General features: G+C 39.0%; 1 long non-coding RNA gene across 1 annotated transcript; it reads left to right on the forward strand.

Annotated features, from left to right (window-relative positions):
• Window positions 1-5,894: 5,894 nt before the first annotated feature.
• Window positions 5,895-19,538, forward strand: LOC137210855 (uncharacterized). Its single transcript, XR_010936749.1, has 3 exons — window positions 5,895-6,452; window positions 13,827-13,901; window positions 19,115-19,538. It is a non-coding gene; the product is annotated as an uncharacterized lncRNA (long non-coding RNA).
• The last annotated feature ends 445 nt before the right edge of the window (window positions 19,539-19,983 follow it).

Consider the following 19,983-nt stretch of genomic DNA (forward strand, 5'->3'; position numbering starts at 1 on the left):
TTGGAAAAGTTGCCAGTTTTGATGAAGTGTAGAAGAAATAAAGGCTCTGACATGGGCCAGGCTGCCATGCAAGCTGCTCTGCCACTTGGGTCATATGACCCAGCAGACATGATACTTAAAGTGTATGTGGCAGACAGGGATGCTGCATGGAGGCTTTGACAGGTGTCTATAAATGAGTTACAGGGCAGACATTTAAGGTGTTTGAGCAAAGCTATGCCACTCTCAGCACATAACTATACTTCTTCTAAGAAAGACCATCCAGTTTGTTACTGAGCCCTGGTAAAGATAGAATACTGACTTACCCTGGGCCATAAAGTAACATGCAACCTGAGCTGCCCATCATGAACTGAGTGTTGTCTAATCCACTAAGTCATAATATTGGGTATGCACAATTGTGCTCTATTGTAAAATAGAAGTGGTGTATATGAAGCTGGACTTGAGAAGGTCCTGTAGGTACAAATAAGTTGCGTGAGCAAGTAGCCCAGGTTCCCAAGGTCCCTCTTGTTGCTACAGTTCCTCCTTCTTACGGAGTGTTTTCCATTGCCAGTTAACTTAGGGGAAAAAGGGTTTAATTTTACATTCAGTTCTGCGTTGATATCTGACACCGCAAAAGTGAACTGTGGATGACTTAGCACTACAGATCCACTCTGGAGTGGTCTTGAAGGGAAATCCTTCCAGTGGGTGGGACTTCAACCAATCTATCTGGTTTTTTATTTTTCCTGGAATACCAAAGGTAGAAATCTACTCTAAGTCATGGACAAAAGCTAATAATTTGGCTGGATTGTCAGAGAATTGGTAGGAACACAGCTGGAAAACTGGTGACAAAGAGATCTGGAGAAAAGGTCCATGGATAGTTGTTTCTGGAAGCAAAGATATTTGTGTCCCAGATAGATGCTTATCAAAGAACAAGCTCAACAGAAAGAGCTGTTAATTATCAAGTGCACAAGATGACCAATTCTACAGACATCAGTCAACCTCTTTCCCTAACTACCTCATCCTTGCCCAATGCAATCATGACAAACTGTCCAAATGGAGGTTATGTATTTGCTTAGTAATACAGACTTCTAAGCACTAAGGCTGAGCTGGCTACGTAATCTACTAAACATATGGGACCATTCCACAGGGAAATCAGAGAACCTCCTGACTGATTACATTGCCTATTTCTGTCATGGAAGATAGATCACTTTGTTCTCATTGTGATAGACACTTACTCTGGCTGTGGACTTGCTTTCCCTGCCTACAGTGCATCTGCCAAAGTCATCACCAGTGAACTTAGAAAACGTCTTGTTCACCATCATTATATTCCACACAACATTGCTTCTCACCGAGCAGTTCACTTTAGAGCAAATGAAATGTGGCAATGGGCCACATCGAATCACCCTGAAGTAGTCAGCCTGATAGAATGGTGGGATAGCCTTTTGAAGACTCAGTTAAAAGGACAACACCTTGCAAGGCTTGGGTAATGATCTGTAGGATGCAGTGTATATTCTAAATCAGTGACCAGTATATGATGCTCCTCCTCCCATTTCCAAGAATTTATACATCTGGGAATAACTGGTTGAAATGGGAATGTTTCTTCTCAGTATTGCCTCTAATCAGGGCCAGAATTAAGATGAGATGAGTGAAGCACTCACTGATGGTGCAAAATTTAACTAGGTGCTGAAAATGTAATAATCAGTGTCAACAATATTTTAATGTAATATTTTAAAATCAAAACAAAAATCATGATAAATGATAACACAAAAATTTTAAAAATAACATCTTTGTTTGCCTTATGACTGTTATGATGCAAAGGGAGCAGCCATTTCCCATCAGATTAGAGTTCCTAGTCCATAAGGTCATCACACCTCTACCAGGCAGAGTTACAAGGTTGAGAAGGGCATCTGAACAGATTAGACAACCTGGGGCTACGTATATAGTCACGTTTTTAAATTATTTTAATTGTTGCATATTTTTCTTTTTCACACAGGCACTTCCCTTTGTGATACTCTATGAAAAGTTTTGCTTCCTGTGTCCATGACTTTGGGCTCTGCTGGTCTAGCGTTCCTAGTTCTTAAGGATGGCATATCTCCATCCAGACACAGCAATAGTTCCATTAAAGTAGAAGTTGAGATTGCTACCTGCCTGTTTGAGGTTTATTAAACCTGTGAATCAACAAAGAAGAGAGTTAAATGTATTACTGGAGTGATTGATCCTGACTATCAAGGGGACACTGATACTGTACAATGAGGTAAGGAAGAGCATGTCTGGAATGCAGGAGATCACTGCGAGCAACTCAAAAAACTTTCATGTACTGTGATATAAGTCAAAGAAAAAAAATACTGATACACACTACAATATGGATGATCCTCAAAAATATTATGCTACTTAAAAGAAGCCAAATGCAAAAGATCACATACTGTACAATTTCATTTATATGAAATGTCCAGAAAAGGCAAATCTACAGAGTCAGAAAGTAGATTAGTTGCTTCCTGGCTGTGAGGGTGGGAATGGGGATTATTTTCCAAGGAGCTCGAGGGATCTCTTTGGGGTGATGGAAATGTTCTAAAACTGAAGAGTGATGATGGTTAAACAAATCTGAAAATTTACCCAAAATCACTGAAATGTGTTAAATGAGTGAAAATTATAGACATGTAAATTAAACTTCAACAAAGCTTTTTAAAAATAATTCAGTGGAAAACTACAACAACCCAATATAGGCAGGGCTCCTAATGACTCACACCCCTCAGGAATGAAAATTTGAGTCACCCAGCAAAGAAGGAACCATGAGCTGCCAAGCTACTTACTGAGGGCAAATAGGTAGCAAAAGGAGATGCTACACAGCTACAACTACATGACTAGTTGTAGAAAGAAACAGTATAAAAATTATGAGTATTTGGTCCTTGAGTTTGATATGAACATGTTTGTGTATATAGTAACCAATCTTTCCCCCTCATCCATTTCTCTCTTATCTAACATAGGATGTGTTAATAATAGTCTGATATCTTAGAATTTAAGTTATCAACTATCAAAAGCATATGTGATTCAGCTAGAAGAGAAATGTACATGATCTATAAAAATATATACGGGGAATTTGTATCCTCTTTGGAGAGAGGGTTTGCATGATTTTGGTTATGTAAGAGATATTTGCATCATGTTAGATGGATGCTTGATTTTGCTGTCATCTGTACTTGACCATGAAGTAGAGTTCAAGTAGAGTTTTAAAGAAGTGTGTACAAATACCAAGTTGACAGGAGGTGAACTGTGATGGCTTTTTACTGTTTCAGCTTGGCCAAGCTGGGTTGTTTCCCATAATTCCCTTTCCTGTGTAGTCCCATGTTAGGGTTGGTCACAAAGAAATTTGCTCAAAATTTATATGGCAGAAACATTTTAAAGCTGCCATTTTTGTGTTCTAAAATTTGGTATAGGGTGCCAGGCAGTATGGCAGCTCACACTTGTTGTTGCTGATCTTCTAGTTAACCTTGTTGTTTGGGATACCACCAGGGCTCACAGCTTCTCCAGCTCCCCCCAGATCTCTTCTTAGTGTTCAGGGCTAGGTATGTATGAAAGTCCACAGTAAAGAACACCATCTTCTCCAGTAGGTCCCTCACACCACTGAGGTTCCAGGTATCCTCATGGAATCCAGTTTGTTTTCATGGGTTCCCTTCATCATTGCAAGATGTAGCTTGTCCTTGCTCCCCTCGTCTCCCTACCCCACCCCCAACATTCTCATCCAGCTCTCTTCAACTGCCAGCCCAGCTAACCTACAGTGACTTTGCCCCAACACCAGGTACAAAGGCCACCTAGTCTGGCATAGATATCTTGACTAGCTTCTGCATTTGTGTAAGGTCCATATGATCTACATAATAAATTCCTTATTCTAGGTAGCTCATAGTGGCTTTTCTTCTCTGAATGAACCTGGCTGATTACAGAAACTACAGCAACAATGCTGGCAAAATGTAACCAACATTTTTATTTAGCATTTACTTTGCATCATATGCTATGCTAAGTACTTTGCATGATTTATCCCATTTTAATCTTTTCAGCAATATCATAAAATAGGCACTAATTTCTCCCATTTTATGATGAGGGAAATGAGGGTTAGACAGTTGACGGAATAGAAATGCAGAGCATCTGATCCAGTACAAAGACTGGCCTTTAAAGCAGTGTCTGTGTCTTTGTCTCCAGAGTTCCAGCTCTAAACCTATGCTCCACTCATCTGAACATTTCTCTCGTCATTTTCTCCTTTTTAGTAGACTTGAATTACTTCTGAAATTTCCAGAACTAGACAGAGCCTATGATTGTGTGCCTTTAAAGACTTATTTTGAAGAATACTTTACCTAGCCTTCCAGATATTATCAAGCTTCTTTAGGTCCTGGCCCACGGCTACCCCATGGTCATCCATCTGCTACCCCAGAAATGTAGTTGTTCCAAACTACCATCTTAAAAGGATGCATGAACTAAAAATTCATGAACCTGACCTCAATCTCTTTATTTCACAAAATATTTTTATACAGTTATTGAGTCTATGGAGGAAATTACACATAATGCCCTTTCTAAAGACAGAATGCTTTTCTCTAATTGAATTATAATTTTCCAGATATGTTAGTATATTCACACTTTTCCTTGCCTTGGTATTGCTAGAGAAACATTTATTCAGATCCTCTTATTTAAAGTCCAGAAATTGTTATTTTTCTATTTTTCCCAATTATTTTGGCCACTTTCATTCTCTAAAGGTAAAAATTGAAACTTTTGGTAGTTTTAGAAGAACAAGAAAAATTATACAAGTTACTTACATGCTCTGTCAACTTATTTCTCTAAAACTAGAAAAAAATGAACTTAGAATTCAGAAATTAGACCTAGAGAGTCCAAGAAATCACAAAACTCCCACTGTGGATCATCTTTCTTATAAACATTATATGTCTTTAATTGAAGAGAACTCTTGAGCTTGTTAAGCCCAAAGAATATATGAATTTTATTTCATTCAGAAACTATTTTTCATCATTAAAGCAAAGCCTTTGAGAGTATTATGAAAATGCGTGTTGTTATAAATTAGCTAATGTGATACTGCAAAGGGAACTTCAAATGCATTGTGTCCTAGTTAACTTTAACCAGTATCTACATTAACTAAAGCCAAAAACCAAAACTTTCTTGCCCTTATAATTGTTCTCAAAACCTAGTATCACACACACACGCGCGCACACATTCCGTGGAGGATGACTAAATCAATCTTCATTCTTATTTTTAAGCTTCAGAGAAAAGGTTATTTTAAAAATACACCAGGGGACGGGCAGGGAAGATGGCGGAAGAGTAAGACGCAGAGATGACCTTCCTCCCCACAGATACACCAGAAATACATCTACACGTGGAACAACTCCTACAGAACACCCACTGAACGCTGGCAGAAGACCTCAGACCTCCCAAAAGGCAAGAAACTCCCCCACGTACCTGGGTAGGGCAAAAGAAAAGAGAATAAACAGAGACAAAAGGGTAGGGACGGGACCTGCACCAGTGGGAGGGAGCTGTGAAGGAGGAAAGGATTCCACACACTAGAAGCCCCTTCGCGGGCGGAGACTGCGGGTGGCGGAGGGGGAAAGCTTTGGAGCCGCGGAGGAGAGCACAGCCACAGGGGTGCAGAGGACAAAGCGGAGAGATTTCCGCACAGAGGATCGGTGCCGACAGGCACTCACCAGCCGGAGAGGCTTGTCTGCTCCCCCGCCGGGGCGGGCGGGGGCTGGGAGCTGAGGCTCGGGCTTCGGTCTGAGCGCAGGGAGAGGAATGGGGTTGGCGGCGTGAACACAGCCTGAAGGGGCTAGTGCGTGACAGCTAGCCGGCAGGCAGTCCGGGAAAAGGTCTGGACCTGCCGAAGAGGCAAAAGACTTTTTCTTCCCTCCTGGTGCGCGAGGAGAGGGGATTAAGAGCGCTGCTTCAAGGAGCTACAGAGACGGGCGCGAGCTGCGGCTAAAAGCGCGGACCCCAGAGACGGGCATGAGACGCTAAGGCTGCTGCTGCCGCCACCAAGAAGCCTGGGTGCGAGCACGGGTCACTATCCACAACCCCCTTCCGGGGAGCCTGTACAGCCCGCCACTGCCAGGGTCCCATGATCCACGGGCAACTTCCCCGGGAGAACGCACGGCGCGCCTCAGGCTGGTGCAATGTCTCGCTGGCCTCTGCTGCTGCAGGCTCGCCCCGCATCTGCACCCTGCCCTCCCCCCGGCCTGAGTGAGCCAGAGTCCCCAAAGCAGCTGCTCCTTTAACCCCGTCGTGTCTGAGCGAAGAACAGACGCCCTCCGGCGACCTACACACAGAGTCGGGGCCAAATCCAAAGCTGAGCCCCGGGAGCTGTGAGAACAAAGAAGAGAAAGGGAAATCTCTCCCAGCAGCTTCAGAAGCAGCAGATTAAAGTTCCACAATCAACTTGATGTACCCTGCATCTGTGGAATACCTGAAGACAACGAATCATCGCAAACTGAGTAGGTGGACTTTGAGAGCAAGATTTATTTTTTTTTCCCCTTTTCCTCTTTTTGAGAGTCTGTATGTGTATGCTTCTGTGTGAGACTTTGTCTGTATAGCTTTCCTTCCACCATTTGTCCTAGGGTTCTATCCGTCCGTTTTGTTTGTTTCTTTAAAAAAATATTTTTTCTTAATAATTATTTTTTATTAGAATAACTATTTTATTTTCTCTTACTTTATTTTATCTTCTTTCTTTCTTTCTTTCCTTCCTTCCCTGCTTCCTTCCTTCCTTCCCTCCTTTCTTCCTTCCTTCCTTCCTACCTTCCTCTCTCTCTCCCTCCCTCCCTCCCTCCATCCCTTCTTTATTTCTTTCTTTCTTCTATTTATTTCCCCTTTTATTCTGAGCCATGTGGATGAAAGGCTCTGGGTGCTGCAGCTAGGAGTCAGTGCTGCATCTCTGAGGTGGGAGAGCCAACTTCAGGACACTGGTCCACAAGAGACCTCCCAGCTTCACATAATATCAAATGGCAAAAATCTCCCAGAGATCTCCATCTCAACACCAGCACCCAGCTTTACTCAATGACCAGAAAGCTACAGTGCTGGACACCCTATGCCAAACAACTACAAGACAGGAACACAGCCCCACCCATTAGCAGAGAGGCTGCCTAAAATCATAATAAGTCCACAGACACCCCAAAGCACACCACCAGACGTGGACCTGCCCACCAGAAACACAAGATCCAGCCTCATCCACCAGAACACAGGCACTAGTACCCTCCACCAGGAAGCCTACACAACCCACTGAACCAACTTTAGCCACTGGGGACAGACACCAAAAACAACAGGAACTACGAACCTGCAGCCTGCAAAAAGGAGACCCCAAACACAGTAAGTTGAGCAAAATGAGAAGATAGAAAAACACACAGCAGATGAAGGAGCAAGATAAAAACCCAGCAGACCTAACAAATGAAGAGGAAATAGGCTGTCTACCTGAAAAAGAATTCAGAATAATGATAGTAAAGATGATCCAAAATCTTGGAAATAGAATATAGAAAATGCAAGAAACATTCAACAAGAACCTAGAGGAACTAAAGATGAAACAAGCAACGATGAACAACACAATAAATGAAATCAAAAATACTCTAGATGGGATCAATAGCAGAATAACTGAGGCAGAAGAACGGATAAGTGACCGGGAAGATAAAATAGTGGAAATAACTACTGCAGAGCAGAATAAAGAAAAAAGAATGAAAAGAACTGAGGACGGTCTCAGAGACCTCTGGAACAACATTAAACGTGCCAACGTTCGAATTATAGGGGTTCCAGAAGAAGAAGAGAAAAAGAAAGGGACTGAGAAAATATTTGAAGAGATTATAGGTGAAAAATTCCCTAATATGGGAAAGGAAATAGTTAATCAAGTCCAGAAAGCACAGAGAGTGCCATACAGGATAAATCCAAGGAGAAACATGCCAAGACACATATTAATCAAGCTGTCAAAAATTAAATACAAGTAAAACATATTAAAAGCAGCAAGGGAAAAACAACAAATAACACACAAGGGAATCCCCATAAGGTTAACAGCTGATCTTTTAGCAGAAACCCTGCAAGCCAGAAGGGACTGGCAGGACATATTTAAAGTGATGAAGGAGAAAAAACTACAACCAAGATTACTGTACCCAGCAAGGATCTCATTCAGATTTAATGGAGAAATTAAAACCTTTATAGACAAGCAAAAACTGAGAGCACCACCAAACTAGCTTTACAACAAATGCTAAAGGAACTTCTCTAGGCAAGAAACACAAGAGAAGGAAAAAACCTACAATAACAAACCCAAAAAAATTAAGAAAATGGGAATAGGAACATACATATCGATAATTACCATAAATGTAAATGGAATAAATGCTCCCACCAAAAGACACAGACTGGCTGAATGGATACAGAAACAAGACACATATATATGCTGTCTACAAGAGACCCACTTCAGACCTAGAGACACATACAGACTGAAAGTAAGGGGATGGAAAAGGATATTCCATGCAAAAGGATATCAAAAGAAAGCTGGAGTAACAATTCTCATATCACACAAAATAGACTTTAAAATAACGACTATTACAAGACACAAAGAAGAACACTACATAGTGATCAAGGGATTGATCCAAGAAGAAGATGTAACAATTGTAAATATTTATGCACCCAACATAGGAGCACCTCAATACATAAAGCAAATACTAACAGCCATAAAAGGTGAAATCAACAGTAACACATTCATAGTAGGGGACATTAACATCCCACTTTCACCAATGGACAGATCATCTAAAATGAAAATAAATAAGGAAACACAACCTTTAAATGATACATAAGATGTATGTAAGTCCATACATAAGATGGACTTAATTGTTATTTATAGAACATTCCATCCGAAAACAACAGAATACACATTTTTCTCAAGTGCTCATGGAACATTATGCAGGATAGATCATATCTTGGGTCACAAATCAAGCCTTGGTAAATTTAAGAAAATTGAAATTGCATCAAGTATCTTTTCTGACCACAATGCTATGAGACTAGATATCAATTACAGGAAAAGATCTGTAAAAAATAGAAACACATGGAGGCTAAACAATACACTACTTAATAACGAAGTGATCACTGAAGAAATCAAACAGGAAATAAAAAAATACCTAGAAATAAATGACAATGGAGACACAATGACCCAAAACCTATGGGATGCAGCAAAAGCAGTTCTAAGAGGGAAGTTTATAGCAATACAATCCTACCTTAAGAAACAGGAAACATCTCAAATAAACAACCTAACCTTGCACGTAAAGCAATTAGAGAAAGAAGAACAAAAAAATCCAAAGTTAGCAGAAGGAAAGAAATCATAAAACTCAGATCAGAAATAAATGAAAAAAATGAAGGAAACGATAGCAAAGATCAATAAAACAAAAAGCTGGTTTTTTGAGGAGATAAACAAAATTGATAAACCATTAGCCAGACTTATCAAGAAAAAAAGGAGAAGACTCAAGTCAATAGAAATGAAAAAGGAGAAGTAACAACTGACACTGCAGAAATACAAAGGATCATGAGAGATTACTACAAGCAACTCTATGCCAATAAAATGGACAACCTGGAAGAAATGGACAAATTCTTAGAAATGCACAACCTGCCAAGACTGAATCAGGAAGAAATAGAAAATATGAACAGACCAATCACAACCACTGAAATTGAAACTGTGATTAAAAATCTTCCAACAAACAAAAGCCCCAGACCACATGGCTTCACAGGCTAATTCTATCAAACATTTAGAGAAGAGCTAACACCTATCCTTCTCAAACTCTTCCAAAATACAGCAGAGGGTGGTACACTCCTAAACTCATTCTACGAGGGCCACCATCACCCTGATACCAAAACCAGACAAGGATATCACAAAGAAAGAAAACTACAGGCCAATATCACTGATGAACATAGATGCAAAAATCCTCAACAAACTACTAGCAAATGGAATCCAACAGCACATTAAAAGGATCATACACCATGATCAAGTGGGGTTTATTCCAGAAATGCAAGGATTCTTTAATATACGCAAATCAATCAACGTGATACACCATATTAACAAATTGAAGCAGAAAACCCATATGATCATCTCAATAGATGCAGAGAAAGCTTTTGACAAAATTCAACACCCATTTATGATAAAAACCCTGCAGAAAGTAGGCATAAAGGGAACTTTCCTCAACATAATAAAGGCTATATATGACAAACCACAGCCAACATCGTCCTCAATGGTGAAAAACTGAAACCATTTCCACTAAGATCAGGAACAAGACAAGGTTGCCCACTCTCACCACTCTTATTCAACATAGTTTTGGAAGTTTTAGCCACGACAATCAGAGAAGAAAAGGAAATAAAAGGAATCCAAATCAGATAAGAAGAAGTAAAGCTGTCACTCTTTGCAGATGACATGATACTATACATAAGGAATCCTAAAGATGCTACCAGAAAACTACTAATCAATGAATTTGGTAAAGTAACAGGATACAAAATTAATGCACAGAAATCTCTGGCATTACTATACACTAATAATGAAAAATCTGAAAGCGAAATCAAGAAAACACTCCTATTTACCATTGCAACGAAAACAATAAAATATCTAGGAATAAACCTCCCTAAGGAGACAAAAGACTTCTATGCAGAAAATTATAAGACACTGATGAAAGAAATTAAAGATGATAGAAATAGATGGAGAGATATACCATGTCCTTGGATTGGAAGAGTCAACATTGCGAAAATGACTCTACTGCCCAAAGCAATCTACAGATTCAATGCAATCCCTATCAAACTACCAGTGACATTTTTCACAGAACTAGAACAAAAAATTTTCACAATTTGTATGGAAACAGAAAAGACCCCGAATAGCCAAAGCAATCTTGAGAAGGAAAAACGGAACTGGAGGAATCAGGCTCCCTGACTTCAGACTGTACTACAAAGCTACAGTAATCAAGACAGTATGGTACTGGCACAGAAAGAGAAATATAGATCAATGGAACAGGATAGAAAGCCCAGAGATAAACCCACGCATATATGGTCACCTTATCTTTGATAAAGGAGGCAGGAATGTACGGTGGAGAAAGGACAGTCTCTTCAATAAGTGGTGCTGGGAAAACTGGACAGGTACATATAAAAGTCTGAGATTAGATCACTCCCTAACATCATACACAAAAATAAGCTCAAAATGGATTAAAGACCTAAATGTAAGGCCAGAAACTATCAAACTCTTAGAGGAAAACATAGGAAGAACACTCTATGACATAAATCACAGCAAGATCCTTTTTGACCCACCTCCTAGAGAAATGGAAATAAAAAGAAAAATAAACAAATGGGACCTAATGAAACTTAAAAGCTTTTGCACAGCAAAGGAAACCATAAACAAGATGAAAAGACAACCCTCAGAATGGGAGAAAATATTTGCAAGTGAAGCAACTGACAAATGATTAATCTTCAAAATTTACAAGCAGCTCATGCAGCTCAATAACAAAAAAACAAACAGCCTAATCCAAAAATGGGCAGACCTGAATAGACATTTCTCCAAAGAAGATATACAGACTGCCAGCAAATACATGAAAGGATGCTCAACATCATGAATCATTAGAGAAATGCAAATCAAAACTACAATGAGATATCATCTCACACCAGTCAGAACGGCCATCATCAAAAAATCTACAAACAATAAATGCCGGAGAGGGTGTGGAGAAAAGGGAACACTCTTGCGCTGCTGGTGGGAATGTGAATTGGTACAGCCACTATGGAGAACAGTATGGACGTTCCTTAAAAAACTACAAATAGAACTACCATATGACCTAGCATCCTACTACTGGGCATATACCCTGAGAAAACCATAATTCAAAAAGAGTCATGTACCAATATGTTCATTGCAGCTCTATTTACAATAGCCAGGTGATGGAAACAACCTAAGTGTCCATCATCGGATGAATGGATAAAGAAGATGTGGCACATATATACAATGGAATATTACTCAGCCATAAAAAGAAACAAAATTGAGCTATTTGTAACGAGGTGGATGGACCTAGAGTCTCTCATACAGAATGAAGTAAGTCAGAAAGAGAAAGACAAATACCGTATGCTAACACATATATGTGGAATTTAAGGGAAAAAAATGTCATGAAGAGCCTAGGGGTAAGACAGGAATAAAGACACAGACCTACTAGAGAATGGACTTGAGGATATGGGGAGGGGGAACGGTAAGCTGTGACAAAGCGAGAGAGCGGCATGAACATATATACACTACCAAACGTAAAATAGGTATCTAGTGAGAAGCAGCCGCATAGCACAGGGAGATCAGCTCAGTGCTTTGTGACCACCTAGAGGGGTGGGATAGGGAGGGTGGGAGGGAGGCAGACTCAAGAGGGAAGAGATATGGGAACATATGTATATGTATAACTGATTCACTTTGTTATAAAGCAGAAACAAACACACCATTGTAAAGCAATTATACTCCAATAAAGATGTAAAAAAAAAAAAAAAGTACACCAGGGCATAAGTTCAGGAAAGACATTGTATTGATTGCTCACTATCATATTATGTGTGTTCCCCCACTGAGACTATATACGAGGCTTCTCAGTTCATCAGAAATGCAGTACTAATCAAAAGAAATAGGGCTTCCCTGGTGCTGCAGTGGTTGGGGGTCTGCCTGCCGATGCAGGGGACGCGGGTTCGTGCCCCGGTCCGGGAGGATCCCACATGCCATGGAGTGGCTGTGTCCATGGGCCATGGCCACTGAGCCTGCGCATCCGGATCCTGTGCTCCGCAACGGGAGAGGCCTCAACAGTGAGAGGCCCGTGTACCGCAAAAAAAAAAAAAAAAAGAAAAAAAAAAGAAATAGATACATGGGATTAAATCAACTACAAATGTTTCTTGGTGTTTCTGATTTACTTTACTAAATTGGAAGCCTCAGAAAGATAGTACAGTCTCTGGACCAACCTAACCTGCCAATTATAGTATGAATCATATTCCTAAAGGAGAAGCTTTATCATTGTGTTCCTCTTTTCAGATGCCATAAAAAGCTCTCCAAATACTAGTTCATGTCAATTAAAAGACCTAATAAAAGCCTTATAGGCCCTCTAGAATTGAATCCCACACAACTTACTTTCTTCTGTATTCTAGCCTATGTTTTGCACTCCAGTCCCAGATATGTTTGCTTATCAACTGTTCAGGCTGTTCCCACCACTGAAAGTTCTCCCCTAACCCCGCCCCCTTATGTAACCATGTACCCAGTCATTTCAAAAACATCACTCTTGAATCTTCTTCTCTGTGGTGCACCAAAGACTAATATTCCTGTGCAGGCTGAAATGAGGCTATGGAGTTTGAAGTTGTTTTTATAATCAGAGAGAAAAATAGTAGAGGTAATTAAGCAAGGGAGTAACATAATATGCTTATAAATTTCCTGTCTTATACTACAGTATAGTAGCGTGACAAGTAAAAGACATTTTTGAGAAAAGTGATTTAAATTCTGAGCTAAAGTAAATAAATAAGAATTTGGTCTAAGACCATAAGAAAAGATCGTTTAAGCAATCTTACTGGGAATGTAAGGCAAACTCTGTATTTAACTATATTACCAATTTTCTTATTATGACTGGTTATTTCTTAATATAATATCTACTAACATTCTAGCAGTATTTATCAAAGTAAATTTTGACTGAATCACAATGAAAGTATTGAAAGAGGAGTCAGTGGAATAGTATTGGCATGAGAATTTAATCTCAGTAAGTTCCCTGGATGAGTAATATATATCAAGTTTAGGTGTAGGTCTTTGGAAGGTTTATATTCTTCTAAAAAATTTACTATTTGCCTTTTCTTGTCCCTATTCTACTTGGCAGGTGTCATGCTGGTCCTGATCCAGCCTCTTTTGAGGAAGTATTGTTCAACGAAAAAGACATTACTCCATCGTTAAGGTCAGTACTTGCCTCCTCTTGAGGAATCAGGAAGCAGGACATAAACCTTCTTTTTATTTCCTAGGGAGTACAGCAGATGATGAAGAAAAAAAAAGAGGAGAGAGGAAAGAGAGAGCTACAGGGAGGGAGAAATTTTGGTCTGTTGACAGAATTTGAGGGTGAGACATTAATTTTGGGTGCAGCATGGACTGAGATGTCTCCCTAAATATCTTCTAGACAAGTGTTTCAGGGAACTCGTGCCAGGTTCTTAGGTGTAATGATAAAAGTCCTGTAAGAGACCTGTACATTAGGGGCAATTATAGCTCTAACCTTTCACCTGAGCTCCAGACTCCCATATACAGTTGTCTCCTTGACAACTTGACATAGGGTGTTTAATGGTCATTTCTAAACTTAATGTGTCCAAAATGAAACTCTTGATTTCCACTCTCCTCAATGCCCTCCAGCACTTCCCCCTCCCCCTCACTTCCCTTGCCTTAATACATAACAAATTTTACTCTTTTGAGTTGCACTGTCTAAAAAAGCTGTGTGTCTTCCTTGGTTCCATTCTTCCTCTCACATCATACAACCAATTCATCAGCAAATCCTATCATTGATTTCTTGTTTCATACTATTGTGATTGGAAGAGATACTTGGTATAAATTCACTCTGCTTAAATTTGTTAAGACTTGTTTTGTGATCAATTATATGATCTGTCCTGGAGAATGTTCCATGTATACTTGAGAAGAATGTGCATCTGCTGCTGTTGGATGGAATGTTCTATTTTGTCTGTCAGGACCATTTGGTCTTACATACGGTTCAATTTCACCATTTCATTGTTGATTTTCTGTCTGGATGAGCTATCCATTGTTTAAAGTGGCGTATTAAAGTCCCTTATAATTAGTGTATTGTTGTCTAATTCTCCCTTCAAATTTGTTAGTATCTGCTTAATATATTTAAGTTTTCCTATGTTGGGTGCATATATGTTTACAATTGTTTTATCTTCTTGATAAATTGACCCTGTTATCATTATGTAATGACCTTCTTTGTCTCTAGTTACTGTTTTTGGCTTAAAGTCTATTTTGTCTGATAAAATTATAGCTTCCCCTGCTTTCTTTTGGTTTTACCTCCACGGAATACCTTATTCTATCCCTTCACTTTTAACCTATGTGTGTCCTTAAAGCTGAAGTGAGTCTCTTGTAGGCAGCATATAGTTTGGTCTTGGTTTTTTTTTAATCCATCCATCCACTCTATGCCTTCTGATTGGAGAATTCAATCCACTTACATTTAGAGTAATTACTGGTAGGTAGAACTTCTTAATGCCATCTTATTAATTATTTTTTGGCTGTTTTCAAGTTTCCTTATTCCTTTTTTTCCTCTCTTGCCGCCTTTGTGAATTGATGATTGTCAAAGCTTACATAAAACATCTTATATATATAACAGCTTATTTTACACTGATAACAACTTAATTTCAACCACATACAAAAGCTGTACCTTTTTACCTCCTCCTTTTCTGTTTTTGATGTCACAATTAACCACATTTTATATTGTATATTGATTAACAAATTGTGTAGCTATAGTTATTTTTAATCCTCTTGTATTTAACCTTACACTAGAGTTAACACACCACCATATTACAACATTAGATTATTCTGAATTTGACTATATACTTACCTTTATGAGTGTGTTGCATACTTTCAAATGTTTTATGTTACTAATAAGCAACCTTTCATTTCACCTTGAAAAACTCCTTTCACCATTTTTTACCTCTTCCTTCTCAGTTGCCAGCTTTCTTCTTCTTTTTTTTTTTAATTTTAATAATTGAAGTATAGTTGATTCACAATATTTTATTAGTTTCAGGTGTACCGCATAGTGATTCAATATTTTTATAGATTATGTTCCATTTAAAGTTATTGTATAATATTGGCTATATTCCCTGTGCTGTATATTATATCCTTGTAGTTTATTTATTTTATACATAGTAGTTTGTGCCTGTTAACCCCTCACCCTTCTCTTGTCCCTCCTCCCTACCCTATCCCTACTGGTATCCACTAGTTTGTTCTCTATATCTGTCAGTCTATTTCTGTTTTGATATATCCATTCATCTGTTTGTATTTTAGATTCCCCACATAAGTGATAACAGTATTTGTCTTTTTCTGTCTGACTTATTTCACTTAGCATTATACCCTCCAGGTCCATCCATGTTGTTGCAAATGGTAAAAATTTATTCTTTTTTACAGCTGAGTAATATTCCATTATATATATATATATATATATATATATATATATATATATAATGGAATGTATATATGTATATACACACACCGTATCTTGACAATTGTAAATAATGCTTCTATGAACATTGAGGTGCATGTATGTATTTGGGTGAATGTGTAAGGTACTGGCACAAAAACAGACACATACATCAATGGATCAGAATAGAGAGGCCAGAAATAAATCTATACACTTATGGTAAAGTAATCTATGACAAAGGAAGCAAGAATATACAATGGGGAAAAGACAGTCTCTTCAACAGTGGTGCTGAGAAAACTGGACAGCTATATGTAAAGAATGAAAATAGAATATTTTCCAACACCATATACAAAAATGAACTAAAAATGGATTCAAGACCTAAATATAAGACCAGAAAACCATAAAACTCTTAGAAGAAAACATACACAGAACAATCTTTGACATAAATCATAGGAATATTTTTTGGATCTGTTTCCTAAGGCAAAGGAAACAAAAGAAAAAATAAACAAATGGGACCTAATTAAACTTAAAAACTTTTGTACAGCAAAGGAAACCATCAATAAAACACAAAGACAACCTAATGAATGGGACAAAATATTTGCAAACAATATGACTGATAAGGGGTTAATATTCAAAATATATAAACAGCTCATAAAACACAATACCAAAAAAAAAAAACCCACTAAACAATCCTATTAAAAATGGGCACAAGGCCTGAACAGATATTTTCTGAAGAAGATATATAGATGGCCAACAATCACATGGAAAATACTCAACATCAGTAATCATCTGCAAACCAAAAACACAATGAGATACCACCTCACACCTGTCAGAATGACTATCATCAAAAAGACCACAAATAACAACTGTTGGCAAGGATGTGGAGAAAAGGGAACCCTAGCACACTGTTGGTTGGAAAGTGAATTGGTGCAGCCAGTTTTGGAAAGAGTGTGGAGGTTCCTTAACAAACTAAAAATACTGCTATATCCAGCAATTACACTCCTGGGTATATATCTGAAGAAAATAAAAACACTAAAATTCGAAAAGATACAGGCACCCCAATATTCATAACAGCATTATTTACAATATCCAAGATATGGAAGCAATCTAAGTGTCTATCAAGAGATGAATGGATAAAGAAGATGTGACATATATATATATATGTACACACACACACACACACACACACACACACACACACACACACGCACACTGGAATATTACTCTGCCATAAAAAAGAATGAAATTTTGCCAATTGCAACAATATGGATGGGCCTAGAGGGTATTATGCTTACTGAAATTTGTCAGACAGAAAAAGACAAATGCTGTATGTTATCACTTATGTGTGGGATCTAAAAAATAAACAGATGAGTGGATATAACAAAAACAGAAAGACACTGACAGATATAGAGAACAATATACCAGTGGGGACAGGGTAGTGGTAGGGGCAGAATAAGGATGAGGGGTTAAAAAGCACAAACTACTATGTATAAAATAAATAAGCAACAGGATATACTGTACAGCACAGGGAATATAGTCAATATTTTATAATAGCTTTAAATGGAGTATAATCTATTGAAATATTGAACCACTATGCTCTACACCTGAAACTAATATAATATTGTAAATCAACTATACTTCAATTTTTAACAATTAAAAAATAAATAAGCTTTCTGCCCCCTTTTTCTCTTCTCCCTCGGGAAGTCCAATGATTTGAAAATTGGCCATTTTGATGGTATACTATAGATTACACAGACTTTCATTATTTTATTTTCCCTCTTACTAAACAATTTAAAAAGTCTTATCTTCAATTTCAATGATTCTTTCTTCTGCTTGATCAAGTCTGTTCTTGATGCTGTCTATTGCATTTTTTATTTCATTCATTGAATTTTTCAGCTCCAGAATTTCTGTTTTGTTCTCTTTTTATGACTTACATCTCTTTGTTAAATTTCTTATTTTGTTGATGTACTGTTTTCGTGATTTTGTTGAATTGTCTTTCTGTGTTTTCTTGTAGCTCATTGAGTTTCCCTCAGACTATTTTGAATTTTTTATTGGGTAAATCATAGATCTATGTGTCTTTGGGTTCAGTTACTGGAAGACTACTGTGATCCTTTTGTGGTTATGTTTTCTTGATTTTTCATGTTCCTTAGAATTTTGTGTTGCTGTCTTTGCATACGAATAGCAGTCACCTCTTCCAGTCTTTACTAACTGCTTTTGGGTGAGAATTACCTTCCATCAGCCCTGCTAGAAATTTTGAGGCTTTCTCAGACCTTCTGTGGTTACACCTGCTCCCTCTTGTGGCAGAATTCTTAACCTGTATGCCTTCTCTCAATCCTGCAGTGCACCAGGTGGAGTGCCTGACAGCCTCTCTTTGTTTCTCCAAAACTGGTGTTACAGCTTAAGTTTGTGGTCTCTTCCTGACCCAAAGATTCGGGCCTGCTTTCTGTGCATGCTCACTAGCCATCCTCTAAAGCTTGTTTTTGCTCACCACCTTTGGGATCATGTACAGTGTGCTGGCTGCAGAGTGGAGAGGGTGTGTGGGAAAAGCACAGGATGTGTTAGGGTTGCCCGTGGCCCAGTCAGGGGTATCCACAAGTGGTGCTTCCTCAGTGTTTTGTGGGCAGGCTTCTTGATGGAGTCTATATTTAGTTAATAGGATCAGTGTCAGTTTAATGCCCTACAAACATTCTCTGTGTGACTTTCCCAGATTCTTCCTGTCCCCTAGTCATGGAGCTCTTCATTTAGTTTTGTAGATGGGCTGAGGGAGAAATGAGCCTCTTTGGAAGAATCCACACAGCTGGGGAAGCTGGGTTCTCACTCACATGCTCTCCTTTTCCCCCATGGGAGAAACCACGGGCCAAGTAAGAGTTCTCTTAACCCTAAATTGTGCCTCCCTTGGGGGAGGAGTGACTTTGGTAAAATCAAACTGTTCCTCTTACCCACACCAATGCATCCAAACTCAAAACTCGTATTTTTTTCTCCAGTGGCATGTTGGATCTTCTCCTCTGGAAACCTGGACTTCAGCAAAGTCTCTCTCATCCATGGGTGATTGCCTGAGTCAATGTTCCCCTGGGGCTTCCAGACTGGTTGAGAGGGGCTAGAGCTAGTATGTGGGTCACATCAGTGTCCACAGCTGGAACCAAGGTCCCTCTGCCTATATTATCTGATGCATGGGTGGGTGAGATTCCTCCTGTGTGTGCTGGCCCAGGACTGTGGTGCTGGACCCCCAGCTCCCACAAAGTCACTTTTATTCAACAAATTCAAATGAATATTTGTTGGTGGTGGTGGTGGGGAAACAGCATGTTGAACTCTCAGCCAACTGCCCTATAACTTATGCCTGAATGAAGCTTATCTAATACACATTTTCTCCATAAAGCCCATCACACCTTTCTTGCACTTAGGAACACTTTTAACCCCCTGAGATCTGAGGAGAATTCCCACCCCTCCCACCCCCACCCCCCGCCTGCCTACTTTTTAACAACATTCTGGGTGGGGAGGGGAAGCAGGCTCTCAGGAGATTTTCCTATCCTGATTGAATCACCTACCCCCAGGGTCATGACTCAGCTTATCCTGACTCAGACACTATCACCAGTACTGAAGTCTGAAATAATGACAACTTCAATTTTTTTACCAATTCCATTCTGCAATCCAACACTCTTCCCATGAAGGGACTGGAGGGTGGAATATCAGGAAACCTCATTAAGAGAGATGGTTACAGAAGAAAATGATTTTAAATGGTACTAATATTTTTTAAGCTCAAATCATACCACTGCCCCCAAACTGGGACAAATTAAATAACCCAAACAAGTGGTCATGGTGCAAGTCAAAGGGAACTGATGCTGTCTCCTTTGTT

This window comes from Pseudorca crassidens, chromosome 2 (genome assembly GCF_039906515.1).
Source record: "Pseudorca crassidens isolate mPseCra1 chromosome 2, mPseCra1.hap1, whole genome shotgun sequence".
In the NCBI taxonomy this organism is placed as follows: Eukaryota; Metazoa; Chordata; class Mammalia; order Artiodactyla; family Delphinidae; genus Pseudorca; species Pseudorca crassidens.